Source organism: Protopterus annectens, chromosome 3.part1 (genome assembly GCF_019279795.1).
Source record: "Protopterus annectens isolate FY-2018-M chromosome 3.part1, PAN1.0, whole genome shotgun sequence".
NCBI classification, from domain to species: Eukaryota; Metazoa; Chordata; order Ceratodontiformes; family Protopteridae; genus Protopterus; species Protopterus annectens.
In genome coordinates this window covers 1603663513-1603686812 of record NC_056732.1, presented here as the reverse complement: position 1 = coordinate 1603686812, position 23300 = coordinate 1603663513, and the positions used below count along the sequence as shown (strand labels likewise).

Sequence of the window (23300 nt, the reverse complement as noted above, 5' to 3'; positions counted from 1 at the left end):
GAGGGGGTGACCACTGGTGTGGAACATCTATCTCCAATGTTGGTAATGACCAGGTCTAGGATATTGGCTACCCTGGTGGGACAATGGATTAGTTGATCCAGGGCATTGGAATTTATGAATTCCAAGAACCGTTGGGAAAAGGAGTTGGTACCCGAGTAGTTTTCCCAATTAATGGCAGGGTAGTTGAAATCACCCAGTATTAGGGTGTTTGGTTGTATCTTAATATTTTCTAGTATGTTTAGAAAGGTGTAGTGAGAATCTTGGGGCATGGTGGGGGATCTGTAGCAAGCCACAATTTGGATTGCAGTCTTACCTAGTGTTAGTTGCACCTGGAGAATTTCAGATGCATTGTGTTGGGCAACTAGCCTGGAGGTGTGAATATCCTTGGTGAATATGGACACTCCTCCACCTTTAGTGTTTCGGTCTTGGTTTTGTGGCCGAAAAGTGTGGCAAGAATTGTAGCCTGGTATTGCAGGGGTGCTCTCTGGAGCACTGAACCAGATCTCAGTTACTGCACAGATATCAATGTTCTCCATTTTTAGGAGTGCCTCGAGAGAGTGCATTTTTAGGTTTAGACTTCTAGCATTGAGTAGCATTACCTTCAGATGTTGCATGCTTGTATCTGTTACGGTGGTGGTTTTATCCTTTGAACCCTGCCTAAAAAAGGCACTATAGGTGGCAAGAGCTTTAGCCAGTAACCTGAATCCCAGAGGTGACAGGTGCAGACCATCTCTGGCAAAGCATCATGGTTTGATGATCATGTCTTCCCAGTCAGACAAATACTGGATCCCCTTTGAAAGACACCAGAAGCTTAGCCAATTGTTGAAGTCAATCATTTTGTCCTTATACTGTGGTATCATTCTGGGTGAAGGCAGAATGCTACTCAGGGCTAGGGTCATACCTGCCTGGGTCACATGATCCAAGAGCTCTTCCATGTCTCTTTCATGTAGTCCAGGGAGGTACATCTCAAGTAGTGTACTTTAGTCAAATAAGCTACCCGTATGACCCCTGATGGCAAAGTGTAAATTGCTTTCAAAATCTCATGTTGTGATCTGATGCAATTTACCATTTTTTCTTTCCTTTTTTAAGTTATGCATCTCTATAATAAATTCAGTTTCCAAGAAATACAATATATTCAGTCTCATTCACTTAAGTGGGCAGGACTGTGAGTGGCTAATTCCATCAACATTAAAATAGTACACAAGTATTGTGATGATGTGAGGTATTATCAGCTATGCCAGGAGAAGTATGGCACTGGATCTGTAACATATGCCAGTACATTTACCTGGAATTTTGTAAATAATTACAAATCATTTGTATATCAAACTAATTTGCATAGATTTTGTGTCAAAACATGTATTTGTAAAACTGCTTGTGTTAAAAATGTGCCAAAAGTGTGTCCTGCTGGACAGAAAAAGAAATATACACATATTATTGTAACGGTTTAAATTTATATGTTTTAATATAGGATACTGGAAGAGGAAGTTAAATGATGCTATTTCAATCAGTAGTAAATTGAAGCTTAGGGTGTTGGATAGATAATATATTTATTTTTAAACATTGTCTATAGACATGCATAACTATTTTTTTCTTATATATATATATATATATATATATATATATATATATATATATATATATATATATAATATATATATATATATGTATACATTTTATAATTTTTGTATATGGTATGAATTTATATTATATCAAATTATGTTATTGTTATATATTTAAAGTGATGATTTTTGATGTATTTATGCATATATATTGTTGTACATATATACATTTTTTTTATGATAATATAGTTTTTAGTGTAACATGAAAGATAATTTATTTAAAGTTCAGAGTATTTTTAAGTTAACTGATTAGTTTATATGTTAGTGGTACTTTAACAATTAATGACTGTGGGGGTGTGGTCTTATATATAAATGCTTAATGTGTTTTAATTCACTTTGTCTGATGAAGTTTGGGCAGTGTACCTTATGAAAGCGCTTACATTGTGATTTTTTCCGAGTGTTTTTGCAGTAAACAACGTGGTCCTTATTTTCAGCTGTGTGGTGTGGTTTTTTCAGTCTGTAAGATACTCTAGCCATAGGCACAAATCCATGATGTTCTCTTGCCTCTAGGGGCCATATATGGAAGAATCAGATGGCTAGGCGTGTAAGTGCATTTAGCCTAGTAATCTCCTATGAACCTATAAACCTATTATGTCTACCTGATATATTTCACACACATCCACAAGGACTGAAGATACATAATGTTGCTAAACAAAAGTATGCAAAGACTGATAAAAACATTAAGTTACACTGTTTATCCTGTTTTCAGTCATTTTTTTCAATTCCTGTGGACACAGACATAGTCCAGGAGTACGTCAGTGTGCTGGACCTGTGTCCCAAAACATGCAGCAGTTCCACAGATGAAGAACAATCATCACAATGGCATATGTCATTTGGAACACTTTTTCTAGTATGCAATGGCAGATCCAAGAATTTGGAGATGTGAGTAGGAGGTGCAGTCGAAAATGTCAACTAGTGGTGTGTCATGTGAAAAGCAGAACACTGGGGTAGGGGCTGTGGAGATAAGATATTCTGACGTCAGATGTAAAAAGACATCAACATACCATCATTTACACATCACTGCGTTGTGGTTGTGGTAGTGGGGGGGGGTATTCCTATATAGCATACAGCAAATTTACAGACAGTACCATTTTTCCAAAGCATGCCTAGAAGAGATGTTTCATTACCCATGCCATCACACAGTCCCTGTCCATAGTGGCAGAGCTTGCATATGCATTATGATAATGTAACAAAGTATCCCACTGAAAGTGACACCAGAGCAGCAAGTACCATAGCAAATGCAAGTAAATAATGATTTATGTCAAAACAGTGATGTTCAGTTAATTCAAAACTCAGGTTTAGTTACATGTAAAGTATGAAAACAAACAGCTATTGTAGGATTTCATAGACGGTTGTAATTCAATCTATGTTAATGTCATGCAACATCAAATACATATCTATACCTATTTGTCAATTTATTTGGTCTCCTCATACCTCACTGTTACCAGCCCGGCCCTTAGTACCCAATGTCCACACCAGGTCTACCAGCTATTCTCTACCCCCCCCAACTTATTCCATTTTTGCTTGGGCTGGTCATGGATCCTGAGGGTGTTCTGGGGAACTGGCTTGTCTGCGCTTCCATTTGGTGAATTTATTTAAGATCTAAACACTTCCCCTTCCAACCCACTCCACTTGATGTTTCCAGCCAAGGACAACTCCCTCCCCTTAGGGAGTATACCAACTGGTACACTCCTACCTGGGATGGTCATGCCCATATCTTCCCTACTGTTCTGTCAGTTGCCTGAAACACTAATCAAACCCAGATCATCTAGGCTGTAGTCAGGGCTTTATCCCTCTAAGCCACCGGAGTGGCTCATGCAATATCAAATATAAATCACTGGTACAGCCTCTTGGATGACTGAGCAAAGATTAAAGTTAATCTATGCAAAAGACAAGTGAACACAATTTTTTTGAATGTCAAAAGACTACCCTCAGATATTCTTATAAACCAACATCAATAATTTTGCGTGTTCAAACTGTGACACCCACCACTGCCAACAATATATGATGGACACCAATATGTGTTGTCCCCACGCTTGGCCAGTAGTCAAGGAGCCTGAATCTTCACCACTGACATTGGAGAGGGATATGCTCTTGGAATACAAATGGATACACTCAGTATTTCCAGATGCAGACCTCTCTGCATCAAGACCAATTTCCCTTTGGAGCACACAGGGAACACACACAGCCTGGGACCTGGATGTCTCTATATCTGTCTCCCTCCAGATCCGCAATAAGACTCCTCACTGGTACAGCTGTAGGGTTAGGTCCTCAGCCAAGTGTCCTAGCCAAACCCTCCAGCACTCTATCTGTAAACCCAGTGCTTTGTGTCCCTGCCCCAAATAGCTGACACAAATGCACTGGGAGATTTAATTTTCACACACACACACACACACACACACACACACACACACACACACACACACACACACACACCTGGGAAAGGCTGGGGCAGGTTTCCCTGCTGTGTCCCCTTCTGCCCAGAGTATAAGCTAGTTATCACTGCCACAAGACACTTCACAATCAGCTGGTCCAAGGTCCTTAATAAAGGGTACCCAATTATACTGTGCAATATTAATATTAATACAAATGGTAGTAGTTTACCAAGACAGCTAGGCCTTCTGGAGTGGCCCACACAGTGTCAGCAATATATATAAGTACTCTCAAAGGTTAATACTTTCTAAAATGGACCAGACACAATGGAAATTTTAAATCTATTTAACACTAAATAATAAAAGAACAAGAAAATACTAAATATATATCCACAGCAGTTCAAATCACAGAAAATATTGAAAGCAACATTGATGGACAGATTCATACAAATAAAGAAAAACAATCTCTAAACTAAGCTTCACTGTATTTCTGACTGAATCTAGAGAATTTACTGTTCCCTAACAACTTATTTGGGCAGGGCAAGATGAAATACATGAGGAGTCTTTCTAGTCAGTCTTCAAGCAGAATACTCTATATTCTGAGATTATTCACTGTAAAATATAATATCCAAGATGACTTGCAGAATGACTCAGCTGACTCTAGGTTCCCACAATATCTCCTTTTGACGTTTGAGACAGGATGTTAGCAGACTGCTGCAATACACATTTAGAACTTTTATGGCAATACATAGGAGCCAGAAATATTTACAGCACTTCCCCCCTTCTTTACAATAGCTAACAGATAATGGCTGCTCCCAGACCTACCATCTTTGGGCCTGCTTAGCACTGTGGGGTGCCATTCAGTGATTTAACAACTCATTTATATTTCCCTTATTTTTCTTAAAATAAGCCAGCTGGTTAACCATACTGTGCCAGTGTCCTCTATTAAAGCATATACATTTGATTCAGATACCATAACACATGCACATTTCTCTTCATTTCATCAGGGTGCACTGTTGATACATTTTAACATAATTACACAATCAGAACCCACAAATACATTTTCAGCATTAGCATCTGTACAAACCAACTTGGTATATAAATGACATATATTTATTTATAAAATTCCAGCTAGCTGTGCTGGCACAAATCCTACATCCACTGGCCTACATCACCCTAGCATGGCTGGCAGTACCTCCTATTGCCATACAAACTATAAAAAAATACCCCCTTCAAAGTGGACCATTCTAACAATAAAGGAAGATCTATTTATCTAAGACCCTCTTAAAATGGCACTTTACTGGATTCACCTTTTCTCCCTAAAACTTCCTTAATGAGTTACTCCCATTACTTTCCCAACTACTGGGAAAGGAATGCTCCTAACACATCTGGAAAACAACCACCCATTGTATTCACAGTATCAGACCTGTTTACAAACCATTGCAAATAATAATTGCTCTTCCATCACACTAGCCCTTTAGGAGACACACCACTGCTACAGGCTCCTTAAGGATAAATGACATATGACCATTCTTTATATATATATATTTATTTATTTTATTTATTTATTTTTTATTTTACATTTGTTGACCGGGCTAGTCTAGCTGGATACATGTCCATTTTCAGTAGAGGCCCGGGGAGAAAAGCTCCAAAAAACAGAGGTAGATAAACAGAAACATCAGAAGATTAAGTACTTATTATTACATTCATAAATAAAGCAAACAAAAAGGTTATACATATTGGTTAAATGAGGTACAGACTTAGAATGATGGTCTAACATGGCTACATTGTGAACCCTTAAGGTTTTGGGTTGGGTAGAGGCTTCGGTGGGCCTGGAGCGTTTGCTATTAGTCTGGATTAGAGCAAGGGCATAGCCATTGGGACTTTAGGAGATCTTTGAGGTGTTTTTTGAATTGGTGAAGAGAGGTCATGTGTCTTAGGTTGTTTGGGAGGGCATTCCAGGATTTGCCAATGGAATTGGCATAGAGTGCTTCGCCTCCCGAGTTGTTAGATTTAATGGTCTGTACTTGTAGGCTTTTGGACAACCTAAGGGATGTAAGGTTGGAGTAGGGGGTAAGTATTTTGTTCAGTGAGGGGGTTTTGTCTGGATGGTTGATTGTTTTAAATGCCTCAGTGAGTTGGTTGAGTTTGAGAATGTTGGGCAGTTCTAACCATTCCAGTGTCCTTAGATTTTGGCAGTGATGGGTGCGATAGGGCATTCCTGTTATGAATCTGGCTATGTGGTTATAGGTTGTAGATAGTTTGTTGAGTTCTCTCTTGTTAAGGAAGGAGAATATCGGGGAGGCATAAAGGAGTGTGGAGAGGAGGTGGGTCCTGGCGATAGTTAGTTTGGTGCGCGGGGTTAAGAAGTTCTTTATTCTATACATAGACCCGAGTTTCTTGTTTACCGACTTAATGGTCAGGCTGACATGCATATCAAATTTAAGCTTGTGGTCTACGGTCACCCCTAGTAGTTTGGTGTGGGAGACAGGTTCGATTATGGTCCCATTGTTGGAGGACACGTGGAAGGTTGGGTTGTTGGTATTAGGAGGTTCTTTTCCTTGGGAGGTAATTGGTGTGGGGAAAAATAGAAGTAATTTAGTTTTGGTCAGGTTAAGTAAAAGCTTTAGTTCTGAGAACCATTTTTCAACTAAGGAAAAGCAGTTTTGGGTTGCAACTTGGAGTTTGGCGAGAGAAACGTCCGAGCAGATCAGGGTGGAGTCATCTGCGTATTGAATGCAGGTGGCTTTGGGAATGATCGAGTGTAGACCATTTATAAATAGGGAAAAGAGAAGGGGACCGAGAATAGATCCTTGGGGAACACCGATATTAGTGGGGAGTAGGTCTGATAGCCTGTTTTGCCACTGGACTGCCTGTTTTCTACAAGAAAGGTAGTCATTAAACCAACTTATGGTTGATTTGCTAAGATGAAAGGTTTCCAGTGTGTGAATCAACTGTTGGTGATTGACCATGTCGAAGGCTTTGGATAGGTCGAGAAAAAGCGCAGAGGATATTAATTTATTATTGTGGTTTTGGTGACTGAGTCAACAAAGGAGAGGAGAGCAGTGGTTGTGCTATGATGGGGGCGAAAGCCGTGCTGGGTGTTAGACAGGAGGTTATTTCGAGTAAGATGGGTAATGAGTTGTTTGTGAAAGCAGCGTTCCATGATCTCGGCTAGAGGAGACAGTATAGCTATTGGTCTGTAGTTAGATGTGTCAGTGGAGGACCCACCTTTATGGAGAGGGATGATATAGGAGATTTTCCAGATTGAGGGAATAGAAGCTTCAGAAATGGACCGGTTGATCAAGATTGAAACAGGGTAGGCTATGGCGTCAGATGCTATTTGTAAGTAATTGGCTGGGAGTAAGTCAGCCGCTAAGGTGGTTGGTTTGAGTTTTTTCAAGAGGGTTCGAATATAGGAGGTAGATGTGGGTTGTAGGTTAAAGGAGGGTTGAGTTGGGTGTTTAGTTAAGGTTATAGCCGAGGGAGAAGTGGTAAGCTGACTGGCGAGAGACTGGATGGTCTCAGTAAAAAATGAATTAAAAGTGTTGGCTATTTCTCCTGGATCTTTACCCATGAGTTTTTCAGGGGTGGGGGTGGTGGATTTACCTGGATGAAGGAGGTGATTGAAACCAGCCCAGAATTTTTTAGGATTATGCTGGTGTTTGTCTTGGAGGTGACAGAAATATTGTTTTTTGTCAGACATAACGGCTGCTTTGGTTGAGTTTCTAAGCTGAAGAAACTTGATGCGGTCTAGGGGGGTTTTGGTAGTTCTCCATTTATTCCAGGCCTGATCACGGAGTTTAATTTTGGATTTAGTATCTTTTGTTAGCCAAGGTGCGATACGTTCCTTAGTTCTAGTAAGTCTCTTAGGAGCGTGAGAGTCAAGTATCTTGAGGAAAGTGTCATTAAAATATGACACACTCTCATCTAAGGGGAGAGTTTTTAGGATGGACCAATTGCATGCTTTGAGGTCTGCAAGAAATTGGTCTGAGACAAAATTCTTACTATTCCTAACTAGTCTGGTTAGGGGATGGTTTGAGGTCGGACATTTGTGTTTTATGATAAAGGTAATAAGGTGGTCACTAAGGTCGTTGGGAAGGGTCCCTGCAGTATAGTTATTTGGAGCCTTGTTAGTAAGAATCCAGTCAATGATGCTCTCCTTTTGTTGAGCATTTCCAATTCTAGTGGGAGATAGAATATTTTGAGAGAAGCCATGTAAGTTGATGGGGAGAGGATTTGAGTGTTTGGAGTAGAGGGACCAGTCAATATTAATGTCTCCTAGTATTATGGTTTCTTGGGGATAGGTGGCAGCAAACCAACTAAGAATTTGTTCAAGGTTTTCAACATTTTTGCCTGGTGGTAAATAAATTACTATGAGATTAAAACTTTTTTGGTTGTTTAGGCATAGCTTTAGGGCAATCAGTTCAAGGTTAGGAATTTTTGGGGGTTGGAGAGGATTCATTGTGATGTTCAAGGAGTTTTTGAACATGACAGCTGTTCCCCCGCCCTTTCTAGTTATTCGATCGGCCCTGAGGATGTTATACCCAGGTGGGATGATTTCTTCATCCTTAGTGCTAGGTTTGAGCCATGTTTCCGATAGACACATGATGTCAGGGGAGTGGGTTGCAAGCATGGCATGTAAGTTGTGAACCTTATTATTGATACTTCTTAGATTGAGGTGAAGGATAAGGAGGGAGCCCACTGAGCTTCTAGCTGCTTTCAAGGTGTTAGGGCCTAGGTCAAAATTAGGGCCTGGGTTGGGGTGGATATCGCCATCTTTTGTGATGGATTTTTTCAAGTAGTCAAATATTTTTTGGAGTTTAATTAGTAATTTGAGAGTGTCCTTGGTTGTAGGTGCTTTAGGGTGGTGGAGGGTAGGATGAGTTCTTTTGGAAATCAGGTTATTAACAGGGTAGTGAGCAGGAGGGATGAGATTGGAGGGTTTATGGGAATGTGGAGAGGTGTGACCCTTGGGGAGGTAGGCTCCTGCTAGGGCTAGAGTTTCATAACTTGTTAAATGATAAGAAATAATAAGGAGTAATGATATGAAGGGAAGGGTGGTGAAAGAGTTTCTATCCATGGTGAGAGGAGAGGTTGGTGAGTGTAATATGCTGGGGGAAATTACCTTGGTAAAATGGGTATATAAAAAGCTGGAGGGGAGAAAAATGGAGTGAAGATGGATAGAGGCTGGCAGGTGGGCGGACAGGGGGAGTAGCCTTAGTAGTATAGACAGACAAAGAAATGGGAGGGAGAGGAGTCAGAGTGAGGGACAGTTGTGATTGGTTGGTGATAAGGGGGATGGGCTTAATGACCTAATAAATGTAGAGGTAGTGGGGGCGGGTGGAAATAGGGGGCAGGGTGGGGCGCAGAGCGAGCCCGAGCGGAGCGAGGGCGAAGCGGAGCGAGGACTACACCACAAGGGTTTTTCCTGGGTCTTAAAGGTAACAGCGTACAATGTCAGCTTGTTTGTTTTTATTTTCTTTTTAATTTCTGCTGGAATTACCAGTAGGATAATAGACTAATGTTTGATCTGGTACTGTTTAATTCCTGCAGCAGATGCTAATCAGATAATACCCTTTAGGTTAGGATAGTCTTTTACCCTGAGTCTCTTTATGAGCTTTTGGACTGAATTCAATGGTATTGGGAGGAGGCTGGTCTGTGCATTCGCACTGGGAGTCCAAGTAAGACAGCGACGGAGGTTTAGGAACCACGCGGTGTGCATCTAGTATGGGGGGCGTAGTGTTTTGGTGGCATCTTTCAATCAATCAGTGGGCGGTGCAGTCAAAATGTTCACAGGCGGAGTTTGGGCGGGGCTTGCTACTGCGCCTCTGGTGGGCTAATACACTTCAATTTCGCCATGTTATTATCTGACTTGCTAATACCCTGCTAATTGCTCTGTAAAAAGGCATATGTCTTCTAAAGGGTTTACATGAGTAGACAGTCTTCAGTTCCTTTTGTTTTATAGTTTACATTGCTCATATAAACTCGGAAAGCTGCTATAATGTCCAAGTGTCTAGTCTAAACAAGTCCCATTAATTCTTCGAGCAACCATCTCCTACAATGTTTGCTGCTTGCACAGACTCTTCAGAACAGCTTAACCGGCAGAATATTGCCATTATCTGTAAAACTTACTTCAAAATGCAAGTCACCTATAGCAAATCGTGACAGTCATATATATATATAATTAACACTTAAACTCCTTCATTTAAAAATTGTTCCCTTTCACATGAGTCATATCACACTAAGAATGCCTAACTACTTTCTTTTTTGTATTATATTTATCAAAACACTGATTTATGTTCTTCCAAGCAATATATATAAATATATATATACATATATCAAGATATTTATATTAATACATATATTTATATATGTATATATAAATTAAATAGAAATTGTAACTATTTATAAAATATTTTAAAAAGTATGCATAATTTCAGTTCATGGATACAATATATGAAAGCATGGATTCATTAACACTGAAAAGATATAGAAATGCATACTATAATATTAATTAGCTTCTCATTCCTAAAATACAACTGGCTCATCAGAAAATTTACCACCAAAAATGTAAAACAAGTGGTACAAAGCAGGCAGTGTGCCTTATTTGGAGATACAATTTCCTTTCAACCCATTCATACTTTATTTTTAGAAAACAAAAATAAAAATAAAGCATCTGTAGGTTGAAAGGAAAATGCATTGCCAAAGCTCTCATCTGTGTACCACTTTGGTGGTACATTTTCCAATGAGTAGAGTATTGCAGCAAGAATTACTTCTGACTAGCAATGAAAAAACAATTAGCGCATGCTCTCAGCAGCTAATATAGCTTCACACACTCGTTGAGCCTGAAGACTCTTGCCTTCTGTTGCGCTACTGAACTGGCGCTACTTGAGGTAGTTCTAAATTAGTAATCTCCGCTAAATCAGATAGGCATGTTTTTCTTTCTTTTTTACTTTTCATTACTTGGATTGCCTTCACACAACATATTCATCTCTTTCTCCTCAATAAGCACCTTCTAAACATAATTGGAGACACTGTTGGAGGAGCCATTCAGGATCACAGTATCAGATCACCTGAATGCCACCTTCAATTGCATCTCCAATCACAACACATAAAATGTAAAGAGAAAATTGAACAAGCCCACTTTTTCTGCTCCATTTTCCTGTTTCAACAAAAAGTAGTCATTGTTTATGCTAGTGGTTTATCACAGATTTACAAATGCTGTTGGGGAGCATGGCCCTGTGCTAAGACCTAAATCTGCCATAGTCACGTACTGACCAGTATTATACTCCGTCCAAACCTTGGCCTGATTTTTCATCATTCATCCCTGCATTATCATAAGCTGTTCAACTTCACAAACTCACCCAAGAGCCAGTGATATCTGATTCAAAACTCTCCAGTGTTTCTAGCAGGGATTAAGCAGCTTACATGCTTTTAAAAACTGTGATATACTGCTGACCTAAAGCATTATCAGAAACTAGTCCTTTACCAGACTAACACAATAGTGCAAAGAGAAGGCATGTCATGAATATTAATTAAGAAATACTGAACAAAATATTACCTGTGAGTCTATAAACCTTTGTTGTAGCTGACTTCGTCTTTACAAAGCTAGACGAAGTGTGCTTACCATTTGTGAATGCTAAAACGATAAAGTATTTTTCAAAGTGCTGCTTCCCTTTTACACGCTGACTACTCCAGATGATGCACAGGGACTTTCGGAGGACAGAGCAGCTTATTCCATGCCTCTGGAGACTTCCAGACTACTGCTGTTTGACCTAGTGGTTGTTACTGTCATTTCTGCCTCAAGGATTACGTTGCTTTGCACTCACACAGAAGCGTGGGTGTTTTGAAAATATCAGAGAAGCACAAACATTTCTTTCTGGTACAAACAAGAGTTTAAAAATGGAGAACAACCACTAGAGCAAGATAAGACTCGTGGGTTTGATCCACTCTATATGAGTGGATGGGAGATCGTAGGTTTACCCCGGGTATCACTTCTGTGTCACTGTTAGACAGAGGCACAGTATACTAACCTCGAAAAAGGGCATAGCAAAATTAATTTAAAATGGGTGGCGAAAGCCAAACACACTCTGGCTAGGCTTATAAATGCCCTAGGGCAGATAGCCTAGTATGAATCTATGAACCTATGAACCTATGAACCTAAATACCCACTCCGAATTTGCTGCTATTATATACAGTATGGTCTTTTGAAGTTTTTACTCTTGTGTGGCAGGTAGTGCAGAGGACTAAAGCTCTGAGCTATTAATGAGATACTTACTCTGCCCATTGTATAGGATTTGATTCCTTCTAACTACTTTTGCCTTCTCTGCAACTCTAAGCAAGTCACTTTACCAGACAGTGCTCCTAGATCGCCACTGAAAAGAGGCAATTTGTGCAATGGTCTTGCCTGATCAAAAACAGATAATAAGGAACTCTGGTAGAGTCAATCTATGCAACAGCATATCACAGAAGTTATTTGTGTGGTGGCAGTGGGGCACACAGAGGCATGATCCACGCCTGTGAAACTGTGGACCCCAAATGCCCCAGTCACCTGAACATTGCCTCCCTGTCATTTTTATGTAATCTATGCAGTTTTATTTAGTAGAGCAGGATTTCTGCCCATGTTACTGTCCTTTATGCCTCAAGGATTACGTTACTTTGCACTCACACAGAAGCATGGGTGTTTTGAAAATATCAGAGAAGCACAAATATTTCTTTCTGGTACAAACAAGAGTTTTAAAATGGAGAACAACCACTAGAGCAAGATAATACTCATGGGTATGTGTGTGTAAATGCCCCAATCTCTGAGTTATCTGCTTAAATGACTTGCTCAGTCACACAGTAGGTAAATGTGGATTTAAAAAGAACCAAACACTGTATCCTGCTCATTCAGTGCAGGGAGTCTTAATCCTCCATACCAGCTGCCAGACCTCCAATACCTCCCTGAGGGAATTTCATAGTTCATTGATCAGAAAATATATGTCCCTGCACTACTTGTTGTTCTGAAAACCTTTTAAGTGAATTAGAGTTGTCTGGTACTGGCAAAGCTCTGAGATGTTAAATGGACTGCTTCCTGCAGTTAAAAGTATAGTTTGAATTCGTCCCAATTTCATTTTACTCACTTAGATAGTACTCATGTTTTATACTGCGGTGGTGGTGCTGCGGTAGCGTTGTCGCCTCACAGTAAGAAGTTGTCCTGTTCAATTCTCAGCTAGAGCGTCTTCTGTGTGGAGACATGCATGAATGGGCATACCTTTGTTGAAGGTTGTGCGTCAAGGCCAGCAACTCGGCATGTAAAAATCTACTGCCAATCATTAGCGGACCGGAGTTCCCCTGTGGCGACCCCTAACCAGGAAAAGCCGAAAGACACAACAACAAGAGAGTACTCATGTTTTACTCCTAAAAAGGGGCACATTCACTAGTTTATCTGGTTAACAAACAGATAAAAATAGTATTTAAAATGTATCCCTTTTGTGATCTTTGTTCCTTCCCCCATTTACTTTTGGCTTTGTCTTGATTTCTTTAGTAAAGAAATTGAGAATTATTTTGCTCTACTCCTTACAAAATGTGTGGCTTTCTAGCAATCCTTCAGAATATGCTTGATAATGCAAAGTTTGTTATTCTATCAACTTTCTAAGTATATAAGAATATATGTAAAAGCTGTTTCTGATTTTGTTCCTTGTTTCTTGATTCTAAGAAGTTGAGAGGGTAGACAGGTCTTGACACAGCATGGTTCTCACTTCAGCAAGCTGAGATGTATTTCTGAGCCATTATTTATAAATGTATTCATTCACATGACTTCAAGTGAATATCTGAGGTTTACAGTCATATAAATAGCTTTATTGTGTGAGCATGTGTGGGTCAAAGATCAAAGTATTAGCAATATAGTGGTTACTGGGTAGAATGAAATAATAATAACTGAAAATGAGGAGAAAGGCTAAAGTTGTTTGTCACTAAGAATTTGTAGCTAGAGATGCTAACACAAGATAATGTGTGTGTGTGTGTGTGTGTGTGTGTGTGTGTGTGTGTGTGTGTGTGTGTGTGTGTGTCTGTGTGTGTGTGTGTGTCTAAGGGAGGGTAGTCCTGAACTTTTTCAACTTAATGTTTGAAGAGCTGGGTGTGCGGTAAAAACTATATATTACAACTGATATATAACTTTTCTGTCTTATAAACAGTGACAAGAGGAACATATTACATTGTAAACAACTGTTCAGGTAAGCAAAAATATACTGGGTGTAGCAAAGCAGTTTTTAAGTATGAAGTACACCATTTATCTATGTTGTGAGCTTCCTTCTAGTTGTTAATAAATGTGCCACATGTTACCTATCTGTTCCACATTGTACAAGATAGTATCATATTCCCCATTTTGAAGACAGAAGGTTTACTATGACTACAGTTTCTTTATTGCTTGTTGGAGTTGTGGTATGTTATGGTAATCATGAAGTTTCAAGCCTGTTGTTAACTGTATTGCTTGATAGCTTCATGTTGACCGGACTGACTGCTTTTTTCGGGGGGTGGGTTACTTGGCTTGCCCATCTGAGACTTTGGACTTTTGCAGCTTGAGTTGTTTCTTCTGATAGTATCTAATGTTCAAAGAACTGTGTATGTGGTAGAACAACAATAAAATAAAATTTTTGACCATACTGTGAGCTCTCTCTCTAGTTGTTAGCAAATGTTCAACCTTATGAGTGGTACTATAGTGTTCCATATTTTGAGGACTGAAAGTTGACTATGGCTGTGGTTGCTTTAATTATTTTTCATGTTGGTGCTATGGATATTATGGTAATGTTAAAACATACTAAACTGGAAATAAAAAAGCCCCGCCTTAAGAATTTAAGTATATTTAGGATTAATTACCTTACTGATTAAAACAACAAATTCTTAATAGCATTCAGAAAATCATAACTGGATCACTTAATGTCCTGCAAATTGAAAAATAAATAGTGGAATGGGTTAACGAGACCAGATATTGCCTATTGAGCGCTACCTATACCTCTCAATTTCTCCCTATTTTTGCAGAATATCCTGGATTTTGCTTTATCTGTTTGCCCTGTCCCTCATAACATTTTAATCATGCATGATTACAGATGGTCAGAAATACCAGTCATTAGAGTTTTATATTTCTTATTGTACAAAATGCATATTGATGCAAAACTTGTTCTAATTAACTTTTTTTTAAATGAATTACAATAATATTTAAAACATGTTCCCAATTTTACCCCACCTTCATTATTTTTGGCTTTATCTAGAATTTTTGACAATATACGTTGAGAGCTATGGTGCTACACCAAAAATTCAGATCTAAATTATTTCTATTGACATTATTTCAGCAAACCATAATAGAGTAACAGGTAGTTCAGGTTGCTTCATTTGCTTGGTACAGATTTTATCTTTTAGTACTGTTTTCCTTGGAGGTGGCTGGAAAACTAATGCGTTTGTTTACAGTCTCAGTAGCTGTTTACAGTCTCAGTAGCTCAAGAGGTAGCAGACTCTCCTTAAATGAGGAAGGTTGTAGGTTCTACTAACACACCAGCTACTTGGACTGATTGTGCAATACTGACACTGCACTGCAGCATAAGGCTGGTGCTGCACTCCTAGGTGTGCTTTCAGATGAGATGGCACACTGAGGCCTTATATGCCTGAGTTGGTGGTAACACAGGTGGATATAAAATATCTAATGGCGCTTATCAAAAAGAGTAGAAATTCACAAGTATCCTGCCCAAATTTCCCATAGTCAGTATAAAAATCAACTTGGGTCTCCCCTGAAAAGAGGCCATTAGCCTAGTGGGACTAACCCAGTCAGCAGAAAGTATACATGGGTAAATAAATGAAATAATTATTGTTGCCACTATATCTCAGTAATTTCATTATTATCTTTGCACTCTGACTACTTTAATGTTCAGTTAAATGGTTATAGTTACTATACCTCAATGGATCTGCCACTGTAAAGTGATCTTTGAGTTTTTTCCCCTAGAATACACTTAAAGGGTGCCTAGAGAGGAGTTGTGGTATTGTATGAGGAAGTCAGGAGTGGCAGAGAAGTATGTAAGAGTGGTACAGGATATGTACGAGGGTAGTGTGACATTGGTGAGGACTGTGGCGGGAGTGACAGATACATTTAAGGTGGAGGTGGGATTACATCAAGGATCAGCTCTGAGCCCTTTCTTATTTGCAGTGGTGATGGACAGGTTGACAGATGAACTCAGACAGGAGGCCCCGTGGACTATGATGTTTGCAGATGACATTGTGATATGTAGTGAGAGTAGGGACCGGGTTGAGGAGACCCTAGAGAGGTGGAAGTATGCTTTAGAGAGGGGAGGAATGAAGGTCAGCAGGGCTAAAACAGAATATATGTGTGTAAATATGAGGGAGGGTAGAGGAATGGTGAGGATGCAGGGAGTTGAGTTGGTAAAGGTGGATGAGTTTAAGTACTTGGGATCAGCATTTTAGAGTAATGGTGTGTGGAAGAGAGGTGAAGAAGAGAGTACAGGCAGGGTGGAATGGGTGGAGAAGAGTGTCAGGAGTGATTTGTGACAGTCAAGCACCAGTAAGAGTGAAAAGGAAGGTCTACAAGAGGGTAGTGAAACCAGCTATGTTATATTGGTTGGAGACAGTGGCATTGACAAAAAAGCAGGAGTCAGAGCTGGATGTGGCAGAGTTAAAGTTTTTAAGATTTGCACTGTAGGATGGACAGGATTAGAAATCAGTATATTAGATGGTCAGCTCAGGTTGGACAGTTTGGAGACAAAGCAAGAGAGGCGAGATTGCATTGGTTTAGACATGTGCTGAGGAGGGATGCTGGGTATATTGGGAAAAGGATGCTAAGGATGGAGCTGCCAAGTAAGAGGAAATGAGGAAGGCCTAAGATAAGGTTTATGGATGTGGTGAGAGAGGGCATGCAGGTGGTTGGTATGAAAGAGCATGATGCAGAGGGCAGGAAGAAATGGAAACAGATGATCCGCTGTGGCAACCCCTAATGGGAACAGCCGAAAGAAGAAGATGAAAAATATTTAGGCACAATTCCTAGTGCTGACAGCTCTGTGTATGCCCCAAAAATTGAAGACTGGAATAGTGTCAATAGAACATTTTGCACTTCTCGGGTTGGGAGGGTGGTCTAATGGTTAAGGTGGTTAAGGTGTTTGCCTTACAAACACAAGGTGCAGGGTTTGAGTCTCACACGGGATAATTGGCTAGGCTTAAAATGGCTCACAAGGGCAGTTAGCTTAGTACTAATCTATGAACCTATGAACCTATAAGAATAAGACACTTAAAGTCCCCTTTGTAGAAGTCATGTTCGACATAAAGGAATATTTTTAACTCACATGTAAACAGAATGGCAGTAGTCTGACATATAAACATCTTACACAGCTTATGGAATTTATTTTCATTTTTACTGTGCTTGAATTACCCTGATTCGTGTTCACACAGCAGCTCATACCTCTTGTAACAGTAGTTGTAATGCTCAATAAACTACATTAGCTGAACTGCATGTTTTAAGGCTTCCAGTCTTTGGTCCAAGTGCTAAAAGACCCTCTCCCACATTCTTCCTGAGATGACAAATGTGTCATTGTAATCCAGAAGATGTTAACTGACCACTCTTACTTCTAACTCAAATAACTTTTAACAAGCAATGTCTGCAGTGGGAAGATGGTTTTTTTTTCCTTGAATGCTGGCAAAATGAGCTTGCTGTTTTAAAGTATTTCCCTTACAATGCAGCACAGAACAAAATAAGTCTGAATTTTTGTTTTTGAATTTGGTTTAATGCTACTTTTTCTCTTTCTGCTGTGGCAGAAATGTAAACGACATTTCCCATCCCTTTTGTATTGGCAACTACCCCCTTAATTTGTTACATTGTAGCACATCATTTCATGCAAACCATTCTTCTTCAGCATAACAAATTTGTAGTTTTTTCTGTGTTGTGAACATTGACAGGATTTGTTAAATTATGCTAGTCACTATTTTTGTAAAGAAATGGTCTTTCATTTTTAACAGTGGATTATGGGTGAGTTAACATGTATCATGTATTCTATACCTTACCTGTATCATGCATCACTTGTTTTCCACATGTCCTATATGCCCCCACTAGCTAGTTGGTGCGCCAATACTGTACCCCACCAAGAAAAAGTGCCTGGAGTTGGCACTGTTTCTTCCTTACAAACTATGCAGTCTTCATCCATACACTGTACTTCAGTAACCTTTTTATAGGTAGCTTATCTAACATTAGCCTCCAAAATCCTTAATTAAATTATCATTCTGGAATCCTTTTCTTCATTTTATTACACTGCATATATTTCTACATACCTTATCCAATTGATCAATTAAATATAAAAGCCATTATGTTTTTATTCAGTTCCTACTTGGACTTTTCTAAGTTGTTCTAATCTATGTGACATTCATTCATCTTATCATATTATTCCAAGCCATCTTCCCATTCAGTTTTCTTTCTTTGATCCCTTTTTTTCTGTAAATAATCCTCATCATCCTATAACTGATTCGGCTCCTGTTGCAACACTTAAAACAAGGTGAAGACATGCAGGAAAAATTAAAGATTTATTAACCTTAAGCCCTCTAATTTTAAATGGGTTTAGACGAGAACCCCATATTCCAAAAAAATAAAGTTCTAGTCATTTTCATTCCATCTTGTTTGGTAACATATACATCCATCCAATATAATTTAAATTCCTTGGAAAGCAGAATGCAGCAAATATATTTTTTAAAGATAAATTATAAATTTTCCATAATTTTATTGCATACTCCTTCACATCATACTCCTCTATCTTTTTCTTCTTCTTCCATGAAATGTATTCCCCAAACCTGATTTTCTATCGCATTAAGGTAAATACCACCCATTCTTGTTACATCCTCATACCTTCTACTTTTTTTCCTTGCTAATACTCAGTCCTACTTTGTACAATGTGGCTATTAGATACTGTATTACTTCAGTCACCTAGCTTTTGTTCTTTACTATAATTGTTAACTCATTAGTTTACTTCATTATCACAGGGAAGAGGGCTTGGCCTACTTATTCCCCTTCAGCACTACTCTTGTCATACTTTTGTTTCACTTTTCTTATAAACTCATTCATTATTAGTCTAAATAATATTGTGCTGAATCCTTGGTTTATACCCTTCTAAACCTTGATTCTGTAATGAAGGCCTATATACAAATGACTCTAAGGACATATCAGTGTTTCAGCTGCATGGCTTGTAATTTTTACTAAATGGCCTGTCTGTGTGAACTTTTTACCCTTTGGTTTGGATGCTGTTTGGGATAGTCTGAAGTTACTCTAATGTTACAGGCACTGGGCTTGTATTTAAGATGTGTCTTTACAATGTATGGTCAAACAATCTACTTATGATGTATTGACACATTCAGAAAAAGGATGCTTAGACAAAAGTTAAAACAAGACATGTCTACAGCTAGTGGAATTTGCCATTATTGGCCTAAATGTACCAGCAAAGACTTAAAAAGTAAAAATAAAAAGTCATGAGGATTCACAAGCCATGCAGCTGGAATGCCATTAAGGGGTTATTTGCATATATCTAATGGGCCGCCATTATGATTTACACAGTGAAGACTCTAACTTTGCTGGGTCTTCCTTATAACTTCCTTTTTCCTAACTGGTTTGCCTTTGGGACTTTTTTTACTTTTTGGACTGGATATTCTTTCAACATGCTCCATATGCCTTCATGTGTGATGCCCTTGTCAAATATTCCCTAGTAGTATAAATACCATTAGCTAACTGATCAACAAAGGATAAGAAATATAAATAAATGTGATATATTATCACAGACTTTACAACATCAAATACCTTTAAATACTGCTTTAACTATCATAAAAATATCTCTGACATTCCTAGCCTTCTTTCCATATATTCCATCTCCTATTACTTCTTTTAGTATTTTCATAAACACCTCTTATAAAATGCTCATAATAATTCTCTAATCTGCACTTCATGAAGTTACAGGCTTTCAGTTTTCTAACTTCATCTTACTTTTTTTCCCAAAGTAACTTTATTAGTCCCATACAAATATTTGCATTTTGTAGTCCATCATCAAACCATTCATTATGTACAGTATGTCTGAGAAATCTTACATCCATACCCAATGCAACATTCTCCTGCCACAGAGTCTGCTTTCCCAATACTTAGTGCCTTTTCCATTTCTTCTAATTGAATACACCCCAATGACTCTTTTTAAGTGCTTTCTTACTTTAATTCCCAGTTCATTCCTTCTCTTAGTTCTTTCTTTCCGTACATTCTTTGAATTATTTCTCTGTCTCCCTGAGTATCCCATCCACTATTATTTTATTTCTGTTATCATTTTCCATCATCTGTCTATTTTCATTGTATTTATAACTGTTCAAGAAAAGGATTCATTGTATTTTATAATTGTTCAAGAAAAGGATTCATTGTATTTTATAACTGTTCAAGAAAAGGATCCACGTCTTCTCTCCTACCCTTTACCAAATACTGTATGTATAGTTACTCTCTTATCCTGTTTTAACATTGCAAAATTTATTTTAATTGTATTATGCCTGTTAGTGTTATTATACAACTTTAAAAGATATTAATTGTACAGCAGATATTGTAGCTTTGGTGGGTGCCCGGTGAAAAGTGGCCTTTGTGTCTAGCCGTACTTACCCAGTTAATAAATGTAAAATAAAAATAAATAAATAAAATAAATAATTTTGTAATACTGTATTCAATCCTTATTCATTTTATAAATTTCTATCAGTACAGTATATGGTATTCTTTCCCTGTCTGCTACTGCCATGTCACATTCCTGACATTTTTCAGCAGATGTCTTTTCGATAAAAATGTCATTCTGTCTATAACTGGATGGTAATTATTAACCCACAAGTCTCCTCCGTTCATATACAATGCCTTCATTATGCAGGACCTTCAAAGAAGCACACATTTCCTGTTAACCTTTCAATTCCCTTGCCTTCTTTTACTATTGCTGCTGTTTCTTCTCCAAATTCTATATACACTGATTTATGGTGAGAAAATCCATCCATCATGCTCCACCTCCAGTTCTTTTAAGCCTTTTTTTATATATCTGTATCTTGAATTTCCCCCTCATATAAGAAAACTTTCTCTCCTGACATGTTTTAGGTTGAAAGTTATGTATTATAGGTTCATAGGTTCATAGGTTCATACTAGGCTATCTGCCCTAGGGCATTTATAAGCCTAGCCAGAATGTGTTTGGCTTTCGCCACCCATTTTAAATTTATTTTGCTATGCCCTTTTTCGAGGTTAGTATACTATGCCTCTATCTAACAGTGACACAGAAGTGATACCCGGGGTAAACCTACGATCTCCCATCCACTCATCAAGATTCCTCTTGAAGAGAGTCAATGAGGGACTGTGCCTAACCTGGACTGGGATTTTATTCCAGAGTGACGGGAGCCTCTGGGTTATGAATCTGTCCCTCCAGCATGTCCTATTTATTTCAGTGCTGAGGTTCAAGTCTCTCGAGCGCGTAGCTCGATGGGATTTGGATTTTCTGAGGTGCAGCATGTCCATTAATTCCGGGTTGGACATGGCTTTATACGTCAGGCACAGATCTCCTCTGAACAGATGGTATGCCACTGAGTAGAGCTGGAGTTTCTTTAACCGGGCAGCATATGGCATCTGTTTGAGCCCTTTGATCCTCTTGGTGAAGTACTTTTGGGGTCTTTCCAGTTGCTGCAGGTGTCTGGTAAGGTACATCCCAAAAGGGGCATTGTACTCAATTATGGGCCTGATGAGGGATGAGTAAAGAGGCACGATGACCTCCCCTGATCTAGATGTGAATCCCTTCATGATTAGGTGGGCTATATAAAATGTTTTTCTAACCACTTTGGCCACATGGTTGTCAAATGAGAGATTGCTATCAACTTGGGTCCCCAGGTCCCTAATTACTTCTTCTGTACTTAATGGATTTCCACCTATGTGGTAATTTGTGGGCACTTTGTTTTTGCCAAAGGGGATGACTATACACTTTTGGCATTTAGCTTGAGGCCATGGCTCTGGCACCAGTTGTCTGTTTCTATGAGGCCCTTTTGGAGGATGCTTGTGTCGGCTGGAGAGTCGATTATGGCACCCAGTTTGCAGTCATCTGCGAACTTGGTCAGCCACAGTCCTTCCGTGTTGGCCTGTACCTCCAAGAAATATATACCGAACAAGAGAGGTCCCAGGACTGAGCCTTGTGGGACACCACTTGTAACTGGTTTGGAGTCTGACATGGCTCCAGCAATTCTAACCATGTGGGTTCTGTCCTTGAGCCAGTTTGCAATCCATCTAGTGACATAGGGGTTTATATTTAAGCTGGTGAGATTATCTATAATGCCTGAGTGGGGTATTGTATCGAAGGCTTTTGCGAGGTCCAGGTAGGCTGTGTGGACCACCTTCCCCTCGTCAATGGCCTTGGTGACTGTTTCAAAGAAATCAACCAGGTTTAAGAAGCAGGATCTGCCCTTAACAAAGCCGAACTGGGTAGGATCCAGTGTTTGTAGGTCCCCAATATCTTTATTTCTGAGGTCCATGATGATCCTTTCCATAGCTTTGCAGACCAAGCTAGTCAGGCTTATGGGGCAATAGTTTCCAGGATCCGTTGAGGCACCACCTTTATGGAGAGGGACCACTGTTGCTGTACGCCACTCTTTGGGCACATATCCTGTAGTAAGGCTGAGATTGAACAGTAGTTTTATGTTTGGGTTTAGCTCTTCTTTGAGTTCATGTAGGACGCAGCCCGGGACACCATCTGGTCCCATTGATGCTGTGTTTTATTTGCTTTGGAGAGGGCGGCTCTTACCTGAGCATCTGAGATGTCAGGGGGGCAGCACTCTGCTGGGATAGATATTTGCCCTTTTGGTGGGGAGGGGGGGAGAAGTTTGCACTGAACCTGTCAGCTAGCATGTTGGCAATGTCTGTGGGTTTGGTGTATTTTTTGTCATTTTGGACTAATTCTGAGCATATCTGGGAATTACCACCCAGGTTCCTAACATAACTAAAGAAAGCCTTGTGATTATCCTTAGTGTCCTGTGCAATTTTTCTCTCGAAGCTGGCCTTAGACAATTTTATGTGTGCCCGTAGTTTTTTGCTAATACTGATTAGTGATGCCTTCCCTTTTTGGGATTTTGCTTTATCATTTAGTAGCTTCCTCCTTCTATTGTATAGTTTGTTTATGGCTGGGGTCCACCAGACAGGACGTCTGCCTTTGGAGGATTGGGTCTTGGTTTTATTTGGGATCGCATGATCCATGCATTCCTGAAGGTGTTCATAGAATGCGTTTATAAAGGATTCTGCGGTCTGGGCTGTATT

The 23300-nt window shown here is 39.3% G+C and overlaps 1 protein-coding gene across 6 annotated transcripts in view; it reads right to left on the bottom strand.

Moving 5' to 3' along the window:
- CDK6 (cyclin dependent kinase 6) overlaps positions 1–23300 on the bottom strand; it is a 1418406-nt gene that overhangs the window by 454247 nt on the left and 940859 nt on the right. The gene's annotated exons all lie outside the window — the stretch shown is intronic.